The 20394-nt window shown below is 34.4% G+C and overlaps 1 pseudogene; it reads right to left on the bottom strand.

Annotated features, from left to right (window-relative positions):
* Window positions 1–539: 539 nt before the first annotated feature.
* On the bottom strand, window positions 540–1280 carry LOC111759527 (RING finger and CHY zinc finger domain-containing protein 1-like; annotated as a pseudogene).
* Between the last annotated feature and the right edge of the window lie 19114 nt (window positions 1281–20394).

Here is a 20394-nt window from a genome sequence, read left to right as displayed (position 1 = left end):
AATTACATATTTTTCCCTTTTAAGGGAACAAGTGAATAAGTCCAGGCATTTGTTAGGACATTGCATGTATAATGGTTTAGCATGGATAATGGCTGAGTCTGTAACAATAAATTGCATTCCCCTGTCTGCATGGGATGACAAGAGGGAATCTATGATGTAGGGTGTCTATCAACTGAGTTGTATAATTTTACTATCAAGGCTAGATATAAAATAAAATGCACCCCCTGGTGATTCGATCCATTAATCATTTTTGTGATAGGTGGAACTATAATTATTACTGAAAAACACATAATGGCTTTAGCCAATCACATTGCTCAAGCCCTTAATGACTCCAAAGTTGCAATTTCCTTAAAAAATAAAGAAACTACTCAACTACAGAATAGGATGGCTTTATAAAAACTAACCAATTTCTGGTATTTTGCATCAGCACCCCTTTAGCTAATACACATGGATTGTGACACATTATGACAACAGGATACCATGTAGAGCCATTTTCTGTATCAGAAAATGCTGAGTTTTCCAGTATAGGCCACACATTTCTAAACTAGTGAAATTCTAGGTCTTCCAAATTGAGCAGTATTGTAGGACTCACAAATCTTGCATTTCATTCCTAATATAGGGCACACCTACTGCAATCTTTGCAGAGAATAGTCACAGTCTTGTTCTGATATTCCAATGGCATAGGAGTCTGTGCTATTTCATCATTCATCTGTCTTCAGGACCTGTCATATTTAAAGCAGAGTGTATGCATTATGGAATCAGTATCCTAATTATAATTATTTTAAATCTCACCAAACATTCTCTCTTTCAACATATCTTCATAGCATGTTTTATGTAAAAGATGTCCACATGTCAAGACATGAGCAACAACTTCAGATGTGTGAATGTCCTACTGACAGGACAATTCTGCCAGGAGACATTTCACTACACTGTGTTTTCCTTGGAGATTTATAGTTAGACATAAGTTACATTTCAAACAGTTGGAGAAATCTTCCTTCAGACCAATCATACAAATTCTACAGTTTTCACAATAATAATACTTCCTATCTTTGTCAAACAGATGGTGTATATTGCAATAATATTCTCCATACACTGAGTTGCATTCTTCACAAGTCTGTTTGGTATATTGATTTTTTGCATATTATGCACTGAACTTTTATTTTAATGTGATCTAACTGATGATCTTCATTGTTATAATACAATTGGTATATATAAAGCCTGTCACAGCAAGGTGCCCTACGATGAAAGCCAGGCCCAGAAAGACAGCACAGTTCTAGCATACTGATTCTGTCTACAACAGCCACCGGAGCCAATATGGCAGCTGAGCACCTGGATTCACATTTATACATTTTTTTTTAAACAAACTTTAAACAGGTTATTTATTTTGCCAGTATATTTCCCTTTTTGTCAAGTACATTAGAAGTGGAAATCATATTTATACACATTTTGCTTGCCCCTTTACATTTGCATTAATAGCTAAATCTTATTTCTATCTTTTGTAAATATCTCTTGTCTATAATTTCCAAGAGAATAACAACATTGAGAAATATAGTAGTGTAATGTGCAATTATAAGAAACTATAGCCTTAATAAAACTCTAAGAGAATATGTTTTGTGATTTGATACGTTTCAATAAAAGTAAAGGTTAAAAATCCGGTTATAACCTCCTATGGCATTTTGGTAACAGGAATATTTCTTTTTTCCTTAATTAAATATTATTGTATTTATTACCTTAAAAAAATCAAAGTTTGACATAATGCTTGATGCCAAGGTGGTATTGGATGCAACTTCATTTTTATTAAATTATGGCTACAGCACAGACACACATACCTAATGTATTTTTCAACGTACTCTTTGGAGTCTCATATTTTTGTGGTTAATGCAAATTATATTATTTTAAGAAAATATTTAACTCTGTCACTGATTTACAAAAATGAACTACTGAAGACCCAATCTGAGAAAAGAACTAAAATTCTCATATCTTCTGCTTGCCTAATTTATCTGGCCAGAATACCCCTAAATTTTTCTTCATTGGATTACACAATTCTATTGAAGATTCTTTACTTTGGGTGATTCAAATACCACGGGCAATATTTTAGCAGCCTACAATCCAAAATATAAAATGCACTGTGAAAAAAGGGTTATCTTCTTTAAATAAAATCCTGCCCCAAATCCTTTCTAAATTATATCAGATGATTCTGAAAGAATTACCATAAAAAATTAGGTCAGGCAGAGAGGGATGCAGAGATTAGGTGGATTTATGTTTTTGTCAGCCTAACTGGCTTCCCTTTTGAAATTCCAGTTATTCATAGGTTTATAAATAAATTCATCTTGCAGGAGAACACTATAATTTTTCACGGGGAAGAGGAGTTCAAGAAGAGATCCTGTACTTTACTTAATAATTCTTCAATTGCAGTCTTCAATTTCCTCCGTGGCTGAATATCAGTGACCATAAAGACAGAATTTCACATTCAATAATGACTTTCAATACAGGATGAGTCTCCTGGACTTTATTTACTTTTGCCAGATTTAACAACTATGCAATTCATCAAACAGGGACTTTATATTTGAAAGAGTTTAAAGGGAAAATCATGGAAGAAACGTTTACTATTGTCTTTGGTTTTATTTTCTAATTTAAGGATGCATTTGTTTGATAAATACTAGTGGTATTTCCAACTGCAGAAAGTTAATCAATTCCTAATTAATTCCTATTGACTACTATACAAGAACGTATATTCTCCTCTCTCTAATGCACCAAAAACTCTGTATAGACTATATCTAGGTAGAACTAAAGAAGGATTTATCCCTAATACAAATCTTTTGCCTGCCATGTGATTACCAGAAGTGGTTCATATTTTCTATTCACTTGTATATAGAATATAACTGCCTAGTGAGATCCCTGATCCAGAGAAGAATAAGATTAAAAATAAAGCTTCCTTAGTGTTAATAATTAGCAAATACAAAATATATTAAACTGAGTGATTTCTATATGGGGCACTATGCTATCAGTAAGTGATGGGTATTATGATTACCCTTTATATGGAAGCATTAATTCATACTTAAAGAGGACCACAGTGATGCAGATGCTATCTGGCAAGGAACATAGAACTATGTGGCACTAGCACTTGCAATTTTAATCACTATGCTATGTTCTTACAAAATATGATTGCCTCTGAATTTGTTTCTATGAATGCTCTTCATCTAAGCATCCCTTAACATTGGTCTATTAATTTGATGTGAGTTCAGAGAGGTTTTATCCCTTCTTACACAAAGAGAGTTAAAGAATCATAATAAAAGATACAGATAAAGGTTCAATTGTGATGATTCTATTGAATCTTGCCAATACTCAGAGGCTGTAAATATATATATATATGTATGTATTATATAAGTATATATAATGAGAGTGCTAGGTTATATATTTGAAAGAATGTGAAGAGATCAAGAGATTCTAAATCAGATATACACTTTTAGAATTTATTTGGTCTGGAGAAAAAGCACAAGGAATTGATATAGAAACTCAATAGAGGACAATAGAAACTCATTGGCTACATGTTCCCTCTTGCCATGATGTGTCTTTCCTGAAGTGTACTTTTGGACCCTTATTTAATGGAGCTAAACTCACTTGACCATGTTACTCTAGTCATTTTCAAACTTGGGCTTGGTATCCAATTCAATTTTTAAACAAAATTGAGAAATCTTAATATTATTAAAATCTGTTCCTTTCATTCAAAATGTAAATGCAAAAACATATTTTATTCAAAATTAAAACAGTAATATTTTCTGATTCAAATCTGTACTTTTCTGTTTTTACCAGTTCTTGGGATGCTAATTTAATCTAATACTAAATTCCATTTTTGGAGGGACAAAAAACTATAGATGTTAGAACATTTTTTAAATGACCAAATTTATTAAAAGGGAAATTATTTTTTGAAAACATAAACACAATTTAGATTTGTATATACTTCTGGGGGAGGCAAGGTAAGGGAGTGGAAAAGAGAAAATTAAAATTGATAATATAATAGATCTTAAATTCTGTGATAAGTTTTCAAATGTTCTTCTTATTATGCTTTTAAATGATCAATGTGTCTTGTAGAGCTATTAATTTTTAAATGTCAAATGTTACATAAAAAGGCATTTTAATTTGCAATAAAAATATTTCAAAGTTCCTAAGAAATAAATAACACCTAAAATTTCTTAGAATTGACTGTCACAAAGTGAAGTGCAAGATTCATAAGGACTGAGGATTGTGAGAATATGGCATTGGACTAAAAGGAAGAGCTCAATGGTCTCACAAAAGCAATGGGGAAAGAGCCAAAACCTGTCTGAAGGACCTGTCTTGGGGATCAGCAGACCAGGATGGTATTATACAAGTCCCAGAAGGGTGAGGGAGAGAGAAGTTGAAGCCACAAACATGAGTTACCAAGCCCCTGCAGGGACCAGGAAAGGCTCTTCTTCCCCACACTCTAGGTATTAAGCTGGGGTGAAATCCCTGACTCAGAGCAGCTGATTGAGAGGGGAGCAGACATATTCATCCTTACCAGCTGTTTCAGGGAAATGGGAGTAGGAATTGGGGAAATAAACTTTAGGGAATTCAGCCAGCAGAGCCTACTTTGAATCTCTGCTCTGGAGATTCAACATGGGATGGGAACTCAGGAGAGTTGGGAGTGAAACACCTCTGTGGAAAAGTGCATCAACATGCACTGTCTTCTGGTCAGTCTGTGAATTGCACAGAAAAAATATTTATGACACTCTTTTTGTCCTAATTACCGGGAGAAAATCTGCACCTCACTAGTGTGTCCCTTACCCAATTTTGATATCTTAAACTGGACAATCTAAAGACAGAATAAAGTGGAACAAAATTCAAAGAAGAGCTTTGAAAAAAACAGCACAGTAGGTAGGAGAGAGAAATTGACCATCAAAGTAAATTCACCAACATATTCAGAGGGCTAGAAATTAAGAAAAAAAAAATTTACAGCCATAGGAAGAAACAGGAAGAGAAGGCCCAGTTAAAGGAACTAATCAAATACCCTGAAGAAATGAAAGATTAAAGATAATTAATCAGTGATAATCACATGGCTCTTCTAAATCACTTCAAAGAATTTTTAGAAATGATTAGGGAAATAAAGGATATTAAGAAGACACTGGCTGATCATAAAGAACAATTTGAAAGCCTACAAAGAAAAGTGACTGACCGTATGGAAATGAACGAAGTGATGGATGAAATTTAAAACATATTAGAGGCACAAAAGAGTAGATTTGGTTTTTTTTTAATGTAATATTTTTTACAAAATCAATAATAAAAATAAATAAATAAATAAAAAAGAGTAGATTTGAATTGCTCAAAGACAGATTTGGTGATTTCAAAGACAGACCATCTGAACTGGAAAAGACAGAAGAAAAGTGCCTCGAAGAATTGAATGACAATGTGAAACACACAAACATAAACATTATTAGAGTACCATAAGCAGAAGAGAATGGAAAAGGAACAGAAAGAATATTATAGGAATTAATAACCAAAAACTTTCTAACCTTTATGAAAAGCATAATAATCAGTATCTAATAATGACAATGTAACCAAAAGAATAAGTCTGAATAGACCTACCCCTAAACACCAACTATTCAGAATGACAAATATCAGCGATAAAAAGAAGATTCTGAAAGTGGCAAGAGAAAAGTAAAGCATCACATACAAGGGAAACATGGTAAAATTAAGTGCTGATTCCTCATCAGAAGCCATGAAGGTGAGAAGAAAGTGGTATGATGTATTTAAGGTACTAAAAGAGAATACTGTGAGTCAAGATTTCTGTGTCCAATGAAACTATATTAAAAAATGAGTGTGAGTTCAAAGTCTTCACAGACAGATGAAACTGGTAGAAAATATTACCAAAAACAGAATTAGAAAAGATTGTACAGGAATTTCTGTACCTGAAAGGAAAAGACAATGGCAACAGATTTGGAGAAGAATTTAGAATTGAAGACTACTAGGAAGGGTAAACAAAAGCATAAGACAGGTAATGAAGGATAAGACAACAGGGAGCCCAAGGACAAGATGAATGAAGTAAGTAATGTGTTTAGAGTAACAACATTGAATATTAATGGCTTAAACTGCATAATAAAAAGACATAGGCTGATTGAATAGATAAAAAATATGGTCTGTCTGAATGTTACTTACAAGACACTCACCTCAGATGTAAGGACAATAGTAGGTAAAAGTGAAAGGTTGGAAAAAATATTTCATGCAAACAGAAACCAATAAAAGATCTGGAGTAACAATATTAATATGAGACAAAATAGATTTCAAATGCAAAACTGCTATAAGGATAAAGATAGTCACTAATATTAATAAAAGGGGCAATTCACCAAGAAGAAAAAGTATATTAAATATTTATGCCATAACCTGAGTGCCCCAAGATACATGAGGCACATACTGGCAAACCTGAAGGGAGAAATAAACGTCTCTACAATAAAAGCTGGAGACTTAAATACACGACTCTCAGTATTGGGTTGAGCATCTGGATAGATGATAAATAAAGAAAGAGAATTTGAATAATATAATAAAAAACTACACTGAACAAACAAACATCTATAGAACATTGCACCCAAAAACATCATGATATACTTTTTTTCCAAGTGCCCGTGGATGCTTCTCCATGAAGACCATATGTTGTGTCACAAGACAGGTTTTAATAAGTTTAAAAGACTGAAATTTTACAAAACACATTCTCTGATTATAAGAGAATGAGGCTGGAAATCAATAATTGGAGGAAAATGAAAAATTCACAAATACATGGAGATTAAACAACAAACTCTTAAATGATCAATGGGTCAAAGAAGAAATTGAAGGAGAATTCAGCAAATATCTTGAGATGAATGAAAATGAGAGAATAATACATGAAAAACCTGTGGAACAGTGCAACTGCAGTGCTTAGAGGGAAATTTATAGCCCTCAATGTTTACATAAAAAATGAAGAAAGGCTAAAATTGAAGATCTAACTGCACACCTGGAGGAACTAGAAAAAGAAAAGTAAACTAATCCCAAATCAAGCTGAAGGAAAGAAATAGTGACGATCAGAACAGAAATAAATGAAATTGAGTAGAAAAAAAGCAATAGAATTAACAAAATCGAAAGTAAGTTCTTTGAGAAGATGAACAAAATTGACAAACACTTGACTAAACTGAGAAGGGAAAAAGGAGATAAAATACAAATAAATAAAATCAGAAATGAGAGGGGGGACATTACTTCTGATTCCACAGAAATAAGAAGATTATAATAGGATACTATGAACAATATATGTCAAAAAATTAAGCGTGTCAAGGAAATGGAAAAATTCCCAGGAACACATGAATCATGTACACTGACCTGAGAAGAAATAGAAGACTTCAACAGATGAATCAAAAGTGAAGAGATTGAATCAGTCATCAAAAACCTCCCAAAGATGAAATGCTCAGGAATAGATGGCTTCACAGGTAAATTCTACCAATTATTCAGAGGTGATCTAATACCAAGAGCTCAAGCTCTTTCAAAACTTTTGAAAAGTTAAAAAAATGCTACCAAACTCATTCTATGCAACCAACAATGATCCAATACCAAAACCAAATAAAGATACTGTGAAAAAAGGAAATGACAGACCAATATCTCTAATGAATATAGATGAAATAAATCCTCAACAAAATACTTGTAAACCAAATTAAAACGTGCATTAAAATAATTATACATCATGACCAAGTGAGTTTTATCCCAGTTATGCAAGAGTGGTTCAAAATATGAAAATTAATTAGTGTAATAAATCATTTTGATAATTAGAAGAACAATCACATGAACTTCCCGATTGATTCAGAAAAGGCATTTGAAAAAATACAGCACCTTTTCTTGATAAAAAGACTCTAAAAGATAAGAATAAAAGGGAGATTTCTCAATATGGTATAGTATATATAAGAAAAGTCTATGGCTACCACTATATTCAATAATGAAAGACTGAAATCTTTCCAAATGAGATCAGGAAAAAGACAAGGATGTCCATTGTCACCGCTAATATTCAATATTGTGCTAGATGTCTTGCTAGAGCAATTAGACTATGTAAAGAAATAAAAGTCATGCAAGTAGGAAAGAAAGAAGTAAAACTTGCCCTATTCAATGACAATATGATCCTCCTTTTGGAAAATCCTGAAAAATCTACAGCAATGCTACTAGTATCAACAGACGAGTTCAGCAAAGTGGTGGGATATTGGATCAATATGCAAAAATCAATTGTGTTTCTATACACTATTGATGTGTGATCTGAGAAGGAAATTAGAAAAAATTTACTTTTTATAATAGTGACTAAAAGTGTCAAATATTTAGGAATACACTTAGAGAAGGACATAAAGAAAATTACAAAACATTGCTAAAAGAAGCCAAAGAAGACTTAAATAAATGGAAGGACATTCCTTGTTCATGGATTGGAAGAGTAAATATCATAATAATAATAGTTATACCCAAACAAATTTACAGATTCAACACAATACCAATAAAATTTCTAACAGTCTTTTTTGCAAAAATGGAAAATCCAATTATCAAATTTATTTTGAAGGGTAAGTGGCTCCAAATAGTCAAAAATGTCTTAAAAAAAAAAAGTGAAGCTTGAAATACTCTCACTTCCTGACTTTAAAGCTACTTTGGTAAAAAAGATAGATACTGGCATAAAGACAGAAACATTGACCACTGGCACTAAATCTAGAACTGGGAAATATACCCTCATATCTAGAGTCAAGTGTTTTGTCAAGCCCTCCCAGCTGAGCCAGAATAGTCTATTCAACAAATTATGCTGAGAGAACTGGATAGCCACATCCAAAAGAAAGAAAGAGGACCCCTAATTCATACCTTATACAAAAATTAACTAAAAACAAAAGCAGCAAACATAAAACTCCTAGAAGAAAATATAAGAGAACATCTTCCTTCAAGATTTGGTGGTAGGTTGTAGTTTCTTAAAGTTTAGACCCAAAGTACAAGCAACAAAAGAAAAAAGTAGATAAATGGAACCTTCTCACAATTAAACAGTTTTGCACCTCAAAGAACTTTGTCAAAAGGGTGCAGTGGTAGTCAACTCAGTGGGAGAAAATATTTGGTGATCATAGATCCAATAAGTGATCATGGATCCAATATAGATCCAATAAGGGTTTAATAACTATGATAATAAATAAATCCTACTCAACAATAAAAAACAAATGACCTCATTAAAAATTCAGAAAAGAACAAACAATTGTCCAAGGAAGAAATGCAAATGGCAAAGAAGCACATGAAAAAAAATGCTCAACATCATTAAAGATTAAGGAAATGCAAATAAAAAGGAGATAACATTTCACACCTATAAGATTGAACACCATCAAAAGGTAAGAAAACTGTAAATGCTGGAGAGGGTGTGGAGAGATAGGAGTACTTATTCACTGTTGGTGGGAAAGTAGAATGCTACAGCCACTGTGGAATATTATTTGGCATTTCCTAAGGAAGTTGAATATAGACTTGCCAGTGACCCAGCAATACAATTACTAAGTAATTTAGAACTGAGAGAAGTGATACTAATATACATCTGCACAGTGATGTTCATAGCGGTGTTATTTACAACTGCCAGAAGTTGGAAACAACCCAGGTGTCCATCAACTAGTTAGTGAATAAACAAATTGTAGTGCATGCACACAATGGAATATTATGCAGTGGTAAGAAGAAATGTATTTGTGATGCATATGACAACATGGATGAACCTGGAAGACATCATGTTGATTCAAGCAAGCCAGACATAAAAGGGAAAATACGGTACAATTGTGCTATTAGCATCTAAACATATTGTGTAAACTCATGGAGTTAATAATTAGCATATAGGTCATCAGAAAATAGAATGATGTTGGAGAATAGAATCCTGAAGATTAATCCCTGCAGAATTGGTAAAAAGATTGTAAATTTTTGGAAATAGAAACGGTGAAAGCACATCATAGTGCTTGTGACTAGCAGAACTATTATGTGGGTATGACAGTGGTTGAAGGGGTAAGTCTTTCCTTACTAGAAAGCTAAAAAATGAAACATGGGACTATGACATAGTTAAACCTCTTGTAAAATACATATATGGGTAATATTCATATACAAGACTGTTTTCACAAAATAAAAATACAAATATGCTAGAGAAAAGGAAACTGAATAGCCACTATGTATGGCTGGAGAAGCACAGAGTATTTGAGAAGTGATATGTAGTTTGTTTTGTGTTTTTTTTCTTTTGATTGTTTTTTGTTTTTTCTTCTTATTGGAATAATGAAAATTTTCTAAAAATGATTGAAAGGAGGAAGGTACAACTATGTGATTATACTCAATACCATTGATGTACACTTTGGATGGACTTATGCTTTATTAGTATGTATCAATAAAATTGATTTGTTAAAAAAATCCTCAGGTGGATTTTTATGTAAGCTACTATTATGTGTTCCATATATTGACTCCTTTAATCTTTATAAAAGTTGCATGAGATAAGTACAATTTTTATCCTCCTTTTATGTATGAGAAGACATACAGAACACTATACTTGGGTTTCAACTCCAGGCATCTGGTTTACAGAATCAATGTTAATAATTACCATGCTAGGCAAACGAACTCAAGAACACAACCACCAAACTTTATAAGAGAAAAAGCAAGATATTATGTGTTTTCACAATTGAACATCTCTTGAAATTCTGGAGAAATTGATAATGTATTCCAAATTAGATCACTTGCATTAGCTCACACTTTCAAGAAGATAATTCTGATACTCAAGTCCATATTCATCAAACATCTGAGTTGAAATAAATTAATCAGGAAAACTAGTATCAGGGAACTTGATCAATTCCAATATAAAATTGCATACAGAGAAAATTTAACATTTAATATATTATCTGGATCATAGAACCTTATATGTTATGTCCATAACTACCATTAATTTTTATCATTGTATTTACTTATTTTTGTTTTTTTCTATTTATTGTATAACTTATATATAAACATTCACAAACAGTAAGTGTATAGTAATAGTTGTGAACTTACAAAACAAACATTCATAACATCATACAGGTTCTCATACCTCATCCTACCACCAAGACCTTGCATTATAGTGAATTGTTTTTAACTAATGATTAAAGAGCATCCTCAATATATTACTACAAACCATGTATATTTGGTGTATTTATACCCCTACCTATGCTATTATTATTATTCTATCATTTATATATGAACATACATAAACAAATGTATAGTATAGTTGTGAACTTACAAATCAAACATGTATAACATCATATAGAGGTCACATACTTCAACCCACCACCAACACCTTGCATTGTTGCTAGATATTTATTACAAATTATGAAAAAATATCATCAAAATCTTGCTACTAACTAGAGTAATTATCTTACCTTTGGTGTATTTTCCCCCAAAACTACCCTATTATTATTTTTAAAATATATTTTTATGGCTGAAGTTGTAACTTACAAAACAATCATGCACATGTGCTAAATACCCATACAACACCCCCTATCAACACACCACATTGTGGTGGAAACACTTGTTACATATTATGATATAATTTCTTCAGATTATTACTAGATCCATTGTGTACATTTGGCACACTTTTTCCATACTCTGTATTATCAACACAGTACATCCTTGGCATAGATGCATAAATATTACATTATTGTTAACCACAGTCCACAGGTCACTCCAGTTGTATTTTTCCATGCTTCTTCAAATTCCCATCACCTTGCAATAGTGATGTAAATCTGCTCTAGCTCAAAACAGACTTGCATCTGTACCATCAACCACAATTCTCATCCAATACTGGGCTTACAGTGTTATTCAGTCCCTAGATTATTCTCTAGCTTTCTATCAGCTGGCATTTCCATCTCTAGACTATCATTACCCACATTCCCATCCATAAAACAGCAGTCACTATAATGTGTTACTGTCAACTGTACATATTTCCACACTTTTACATTAAATTTAATTAAAACTTCTACATACATTAAATATCGGTAGTCCATCTCAGTCCTATTCTCATATCCTTTAAGTATCTACCAGCTACCACCAAGTCTTGAGATATTTTCCTACATTTTCTTCTAGAAGCTTTATGGTTCTTGCTTTTATATTTAGGTTTTTGTTCTATTTTGAGTTAATTTTTGTATAAGGTGTGCTGTAGGGGACCTCTTCCCTTCTTTAGGCTATGGATATCCATTTCTCACAGCACCATTTGTTGAATGGACTGTTCTGCCTGAGCTGGGTGGGTTTGACAAGCTTGTCAAAAATCACTTCATTCTAGATGTGAGAGTCTGTTTCTGAACTATCAATTTGGTTCCATTGATCTATTGTCTGTCTTTATGCCAGTACCATGCTGTTTTTACCACTGTACCAGGTAATGCAATTTAAAGTCTGGACATGAGAGTCTTCCAACTTTGCTTTTCCTTTTTAAGATGTTCCTGGCTTTAAGGATCCCTTATACTTGCAAATAAATTTGATCATCATACTTTTCATTTATTATTTTTAAAATGCTGGTGGAATTTTTATTGGGATTTCATTGAATCTATCAGTTTGATAAGAATTAGCATCTTAATGATATTTAAGGTTCTAATCCATGAGCATGGAATATTCTTCCAATTATTTAGGTCTTTTAAACATTTCTTTTATCAATGAGTTGTATTTTCTGAATACAAGTGCTTAATATCATCAGTTAAATTTGTTCCTAAATATTTGAGTTTTATATGTCATCTTTTATTTTAATCAGACTTTTTACACTCTTAGATACTTTAATTCATATATTTCTAGACTCTTTTCCAAGTATCCCTCTCCCGCCTTTTCTTTTCAGGCAGTAGCCCACCCTTTAGTACTTCCTGCAAAGACAGTCTCTTGGTTACAAACTCTCTCTGTTTTTATCTGTGAATATTCTAAAATCACCCTTATTTTTTAAAGACAATCATGCCAGGTATTAGATTCCTGATTGGACATTTTTCTCTTGCAGTATCTTAAATATATCATACCAGTGTCTTCTTGCCTCTAAGGTTTCTGATGAGAAATCAGCACTAAATCTTATTGGGTTTTTTTAATATGTTGTGAATTGCTTTTCTCTTGCTGCTCTCAGAATTCTCTTTGTCTTTGGCTGTTGACATTCTGATTAATTTGTATCTTGGAGTAGATCTATTCAGATTTATTCAGATGGGAGTATGTTGTGCTTCTTGGACATGGATATTCATGTCCTTCAACAGGGTTGGGAAATTTTCTATCCATTATTTCTTCAAATATTCCATCTGCCCCTTTTCCCTTCTATTCTTCTTCTGGGACACCCAAGACAGTTTTATTTGGCATGTCTCTTGCTATCATGTAGTTTCCTGAGAACTTGTTCAATTTTTTCCATTATTTTCCTCATCTGTTCCTTTGTGTGATCACTTTTAGAGGCCATTTCTTCAAGTCTACAAATCCTTCCTTCTGCCTCCTCAAATTTGCTATTATATGGTTCCAGTGTATTTTCAATTTTGTTTACTGTGTCTTTCATTCTCTTAAGATCTGCTATTTTTTGTATATGTTTTCAAATTCTTTTTTTATTCATCCAATGTCCTTTTAATATTCTTTATCTCTTTAGCTATCTCATTGAATTAAGGAGATTTGTTTGTCTCAAATCCTTTATGTCAAATTGATACTTATCTTGTTCCTTTAACTGGGCCATATCTTGGTCTGGATTGTAATATTTTGTTGGTGTTTTGGCATCTGGATTACTCGGTATATTTATTCTGGGTGCAGTTTCTCTTTTTAATTTAGGGATTCCTTGCCCTTTTTCCTTCGTGGTTGTGTAGTAGGATCCAAGGATGTAACTTACGTTGTAAACTGTGGAGGTTCAAGCTGCCTTCATTTCCCCAGGGACTGATTAAGCGTCTCCCAACTTTCTCCTTTGCCAGGTGTAGGGACAAAGCCACAGCTATGTGGAGTAATACAAGTCATGCAGACCTAGACTGTAGTTGCCCAAAGAGACTGATGAAGCTTCAAACTCCTTTCTCCTTTACCTGGGGAGATGGGGAATGGAACTGCAGGTGTAGATAGCAATCTATGCTGTGCAGGTCCAAATGACCCAATTGTCCTGGTAGACTTCCAACTAATTTTATTCTGTGCCCACTGAATGTACCTGCAGTTACCTGGAGATGCTGGTGCGGGGACTGCCAGCTTCCTTCCTGCTAGATGTGGGGCTAAAGCATAGGCTAGGGCTGCAGACTAATCTGAGTGAAAGAAGCTGATTCAAACCATCACTGTGATTTTCAGCCTGGCTTTCCCTTATGCTGCGGAGTAGTCAAAATGGTGGCTACTGGCCTCTTTCTGACTTGGAAAGATTCAAACCCTTGTTGTTCCTAGGGTTATACTTTAGTCAGTCAAATTTGCTAATCAGTAGCTGAAATTGATGACCAACCATCTCTTCCTCCCCCATTTTTGGGAAGTGGAGCTTCCAATTCCAGCCACAGGAGTAGCTTCCGAGGTAACTTCTGCTGTCAGTAGAGGATGGGCACCATCTTCCGGCACAGGAAGTGGTCTACTTATGAATCTTCTCTGCAGATGAGTAGTTTCCTCCTTCCTTTCTTTCTAAGATGCTTCGGGATGCTCTTCAGATCTCCTGGAGCCCCTAAACAAATGCTTCAGTTAGCTCTGGGTATTTACTAACCGGCCTTGAGTACTCGCTGACTCTAGGAGCTCCTTACTCTGCCACCATCTTGCAAGTTGCCCTCCACTACCATTAAATTTTGAATGCCAATACTACACTCATATTTTAGACAAAGGCAAAAGTAGACCAAATCCCAAAGTCCATAGAAAATTTATAATAACTGCTACATTGATGAAAATAAATTTGTTTATTTTAATAAATTTAAATTTTACTCTTTCTGTATCTATTTACTCTGAGAATGAGAGAGTTTCTGAGAAAAACAAAGCAAAAAGACACTATTATCTAGGAACTGCATGCCAACTGTTTTGGAGACAACCATAGTATTGCTATTCTGTCACATTCTGCTCCCACTCCTTCACCTACTGTTTTGCAATATGACAATGCCTAGAATGAAAAGGGAGATGATAGTTGATTGCACTTGGGAAGCATGGTCAATAAGGAAAATCATGTAAGTAGTGAGAAAGCATAGAAGACTAAAAATAAATAAGCAATATATATGGGGAAATTGCCCATTATCCTACAGTTGTATGAGAAATATTCAATTTTTTCTTACTCTCTCAAAACATCAGAAAAAAATCAATAGTCATAGTGCAGTAGATTCCAATTCCATGTGGTAGATGGAAATCAGTGAAATATTTTCTAAATGCAAGGCATTCATCTAGAAAATTAGCACATCATTCTGTACTTAGTTCTTGAGCTGAAAGAGGGAGCTGATAATAATAAGAGTGCCATTGTCAAGACATTCTACTACCTGTGGTTTTTGTGTGAGTATATTTTATGGAGGCAGATTCTTTTTTAGTGCAATGCTTAGATAGATATTTTCTGTTTAAGCATGAGAAAACTTTACACAATTGTATGCTTTCAAACCCTAAAAGAATATCCTTTCTCTTTTGTTCTTGTGTCACTGTCTTTTCTTGTCACTCATAAAATTTCTCTTCTGTATTTGCCCTGTGACCCTTTCTTATAAGGTTTTATTTTTTTTTCTTCTTTTCCACATTTGCTTTCCAAAAATATGATAATTTCCACTGAGGAAGGCTGTATCTAGTGACTGTGGGACACCAGAAAATTAGTTCTACAATCACTTGCCTCTATAAGGGTTGCTTGACTTTAAGACCGAAAACATTTTTCTTAGAGCTGGATTATTCAGCTTTGTAGTAACACTGGTCAGGATTTCAATCTATGTCCTTATACAATCCTACTTTACCCAATGTACTTGGACCTTATGAGTCACATAGTTTTCAGTTACTTCAACTATGTGATAATTAAAATTAAAGTATGGAATGAATAAAGAATGCCCTTCATAGCTCCATCCAAATAATACTTTATATGTTTTGCATGCAATGATTAGATAGATATATTCTGTTCAAACATGGGAAAATGGAATAAAAATAAATGGTGTGTCTTTTAGAATAAATTGCATAATTTGGAAACTGAAGCATTGCATTGAATATGTAGAATAAAACTTATCTACAGTAGGATTTCTTTCTTTGTTCAGAAATAGAAGGATATTACTATTTTGCATGTCTATTCCCTATATGAAGAACAGATACCAATAGGCAATCATAAATTGAATTCAAAACTCAGATGGGATCTCTCTTCATAAGACTTTCATGCTACTGTGCTGGAGTTGTAGTTGGTGTTGGGGTTTAAGATATATTTAGGGGATCTGAATCTCTGGACTGACAATGTGATAGCCAGGCCCTGAGCCTCAACAGACTCCAGCACCTACAATCTGATTTATTGGACTCACCTTACTCTGCTAAGATGGAGTTGAAGAACGACAACCACCACACCATGGAGCCTAGAGTGCCTACAACTGAAAGCGGGAGGATTGCATCCAGTATCCATGTGGAATCTGAGCCTCCTCTTGACATAGAGGTGCAATGGACACAACCAATCCAATGTCCACAGAGAAAAGGTGGCATTAGAGTGGGAAAAGTGGACATGGTGGCTAATGGGTATGGGGAATGGCAGGAAGAGATGAGATGTGGAGGCGTATTTGGGACTTGGAGCTGCCCTGGATGGTGCTTCAGGGGCAATCACTGGACTTTGTAAATCCTCCCAGGGCCCACTGGATGGAATAGGGGAGAGTATGGGCCATGGTGTGGACCATTGACCATGAGGTGCAGAGGTGCCCAGAGATGTACTTACCAAATGCAATGGATGTATCATGATGATGGGAGTGAATGTTGCTGAGGGGGGAGTGGTGGGGTGGGGGTGGTGGGGTTGAATGGGACCTCATATTGTTTTTTTAATGTAATATTTTTACAAAATCAATAAAAAAAATAGGAAAGGACAATACCTTAATTTGAAACAAATGCAAGATATTATAAAGTGGCATTCCAGAATATAGCAGCAAAGTAAAAAAATATCAAAGACAATGCTGTCTGAGGAGGTAGATTAATAATATTAAGTTTTTTTGGGGTGTGGGTGGCCAAAGCATAATTCAGTGGTATAATTTTTATCCAATGATAACAGAGAAAACTTCAAATTGTAGTCAACAAAACATTTTACAGATTTCATGTTTATCTAAAAAGACAGATTCTTAGAAAGGTTCCAGATTTGAGTTAAATAATAAGATGAATTAAACTTAGAAAATTAAAATGTGAATAAAAGCATACATCATATTATCTTATTGGGTAACAGCTAGAATATGGAGGGAAAATGATAAATTGAACTAATTCAATTGGTCATTCCTTTGAATTATCTGAAATTCCCTGCCATAGCAAGCTATCTCTCCCTACTAAAGGAGAACTGATCGCGTCATTCACCACTTGGTGTTAAGTCAGTTAATGATAAGTATGCCACATGATTTGTCCATGAAATCATTTGGCTAATTATCCAGATCTCCGATGTTGGAATAATTTATGATGCTACTATATTTTTCAGGTTTGATAATTTGGGGAAATATATAAAATGTAAGTAAATATTAAAAGTATAAGTTTATACCAGAAAAAAATTCTTTCCATGATATTACATTTTAAAACTATTTCAGTGTATATAGGACAATATGTAACTAGATTTATAACCATTTTAATAATTATATGTGCTCTACTTTATTAAAGAAAATTTCATATATTAAATTTGTGATGTTCAATTAGAAGAGATTTATTCAAATCATTTGTAATGTAAACTGTTTGAAATTAAAATGTTCAAAAATATCATTCAAACTATAGGTCTTTCTCAAAAATATATTCCGAGTGCAGTAATAACCAGATTTATGTCCCAATCAACTGCTTCTGGTAGGCACAATTCTGAAATGATACCCACTGATCTCCTTTGCTTGACATCCTGCCTTTGGAGTGTAGGTGGCACCTGTGAATATGGTTCATTAGATTATGATAAAGTATATACCAAATGGTGATATTGTAGTTATGCTGTTTTAGGTTGCTAAAATATTCTGGGAGCAATGTACCATTGACTTTTACAATGGGAACTTATTAGGTTAAAATCTTATAGTTCTGAGGTTGTGAAAATAGAAAAATATCAAAATCAAGGCATCATCAAAGATGCTGTCTCACTGAAGGCTGGCTGCAGGCAATCTTGGGTTCTTGCCATGTGGGAAGACACAATGGTGACTCTGCCAGCATAACAGTGTCTGCACATCTCTCCCCTTTTCTCTGGGCCTCAATGTTTCAATTTATTGCTCTCCATGCGCCTTCTCTCTCAGCCTATCCAGGGTCTCTTTTCATGCCACTGTGCTTTGCTGAGTCCAGCCTCAAGCCCCCAGGACCTCTGTCTCTGTCTCTGCATCTTTTTTCCTGTCTTAATAGTTGTCTATTTATAAAGGACAAAAATAAAAGGATTAAGACCCACACTGGGGCCTACAATCTAACCAATGTCCCTTAGCTGAAGCAATTAAATCAAACATGATTTAATCAAAAGTTCTCTTAACTAAATTTATAAAAATGTTCCATCTAAACTCACCAAAACAGGCACAGAAACGGGTTCTCTTCAAGAACAGGATTTTCAAGGGTCCACAAAAACTCAGACCAGCACATTCAACCCTTGGGACTACAAAAATGAATATTCCTTCCATTTGCAAAAAATCATTCATTCATTTTAATATTTCAAAAGGCTTAAATCATTTTAGTAGCAATGCTAAGTCCAAAATTTCATCAAAATCAGTTGTAGGCATTCAGTTTATTTTGAGGCAAAACTCCCCTCTGGCTGTAGAACTGTGGAACTTACAAAACAAGTTATTTGCTTCCAACATACAAAGGAGGGACAGCCACAGGTTAAATAATCCCATTGCCATCCATTGAAATTAGAAGGGAAACAGGGGTAATGGGTCTCAAACAGCTCATAAAACCTGCAGGACATACTCCATTAGATTTCAAAATCTGAGATTCATCTATTGAACAAAGGTTTCTTCTCTTCAGGGCCTCATGGAGTTCTACCCCTTCCAAGGGCTTGCCTGGCAGCCATCTTCTTGGCTCCATTTTCATCCAGCATATGGGTGGCCACTGAGACCTTGACCTTATACTCCAAGAACATGAGGGTGATGGCCAAATATCCCAATCTCTGGGGCATGGGCTCAATACCCTCAGAACTGTGTAGTGGCAACCAAACTCTAGATTTTACACCTACAAAAGCAGCCTTAGGTGGCAGCTTCCTGAATAATAGCATTGGATGCCCAACTTCCCCAAACCCTGTGCACATATGGATGGGGTCTATCTCTTAGTATGAGAAGAGTTTTTGGTCTAGACTACAGCTTCCATGCTCCTATCTTTGAAGTAATTTTTCCTTCACTCTTTCCCTTTTCTTTCCATTTTAGTCCACGCTGCCAGTTGCTTTATACATACAGATTTTGCAAAAAATTTCTTAGCTTCATCTGCAGTTCACATGGGTCCCAACCTTCAGAGAATAGGCCTTTTCATCAGAGAATAGATCCTTCCTGGGTAACTATTCCAATTTCACTAAAATGGATAGTTCCATGTTCAGATAAGTCCTTACATGGGGCACTATTCTCTGGAGACTTGTTTTCTGAAAGGTCAGAATTTTCCATACCATCAATTTCTGATTTCTTTTTGCCCAGGAATTCAGCTCTCAGTTTATCTCTTTCCTCTCACATTTTGCTATAAGCTGCAAGGAAAAACGAGGTCATGTTTTCCATATTTTGTCTAAAAATCTCTTCAGCTAATATTTAAACTCATCACTTCCAAATTCTGCCTTCCATCTAAAATCAGGAGTTAATTTTGCTAAGTTCTCTGCCAACTAAAAGCAAGAATCACCTTCCTTCCAGTTTGCAATGACGTAGTAATCATTTCTGTTTAAGTCATCATCAGTAGTATTTTTAGCATACATATTTTACCAATAATCTCTTCAAGGCCATCTAAATCTTTTTTATCAAGCATCTCACAATTCTTCCATAATCTACCTCTTACCTCTGTGTAAAACTATTCTAATATTTTTGATGTTTGCATAGCAGCAATGCTCTGCTCTTTTACCAATTACTATTTGTTGGCTCAAAGCTGCTGGGAGCTAGAAATCAAAAACATGTGGACTTTTACAATGAGAATTTATTATGTTAAAAGTCTGTGAAAATGTCCAGATCAAGGCATTATGAGAGACACTGTCTGACCAAAGTTTGGCTGTTTGAGATCCTGGATTCCTGCCATGTGGTTAGACACCATGGCAGCTCTGCAGGTCTCTGCCTTCTCCTCCAGGCTCACTTTCTCCCCAAGCTCAGATGTGGATGATTAGGCACA

This window comes from Dasypus novemcinctus, chromosome 1 (genome assembly GCF_030445035.2).
Source record: "Dasypus novemcinctus isolate mDasNov1 chromosome 1, mDasNov1.1.hap2, whole genome shotgun sequence".
In the NCBI taxonomy this organism is placed as follows: domain Eukaryota; kingdom Metazoa; phylum Chordata; class Mammalia; order Cingulata; family Dasypodidae; genus Dasypus; species Dasypus novemcinctus.
This window is presented reverse-complemented; position numbering and strand designations above follow the sequence as displayed.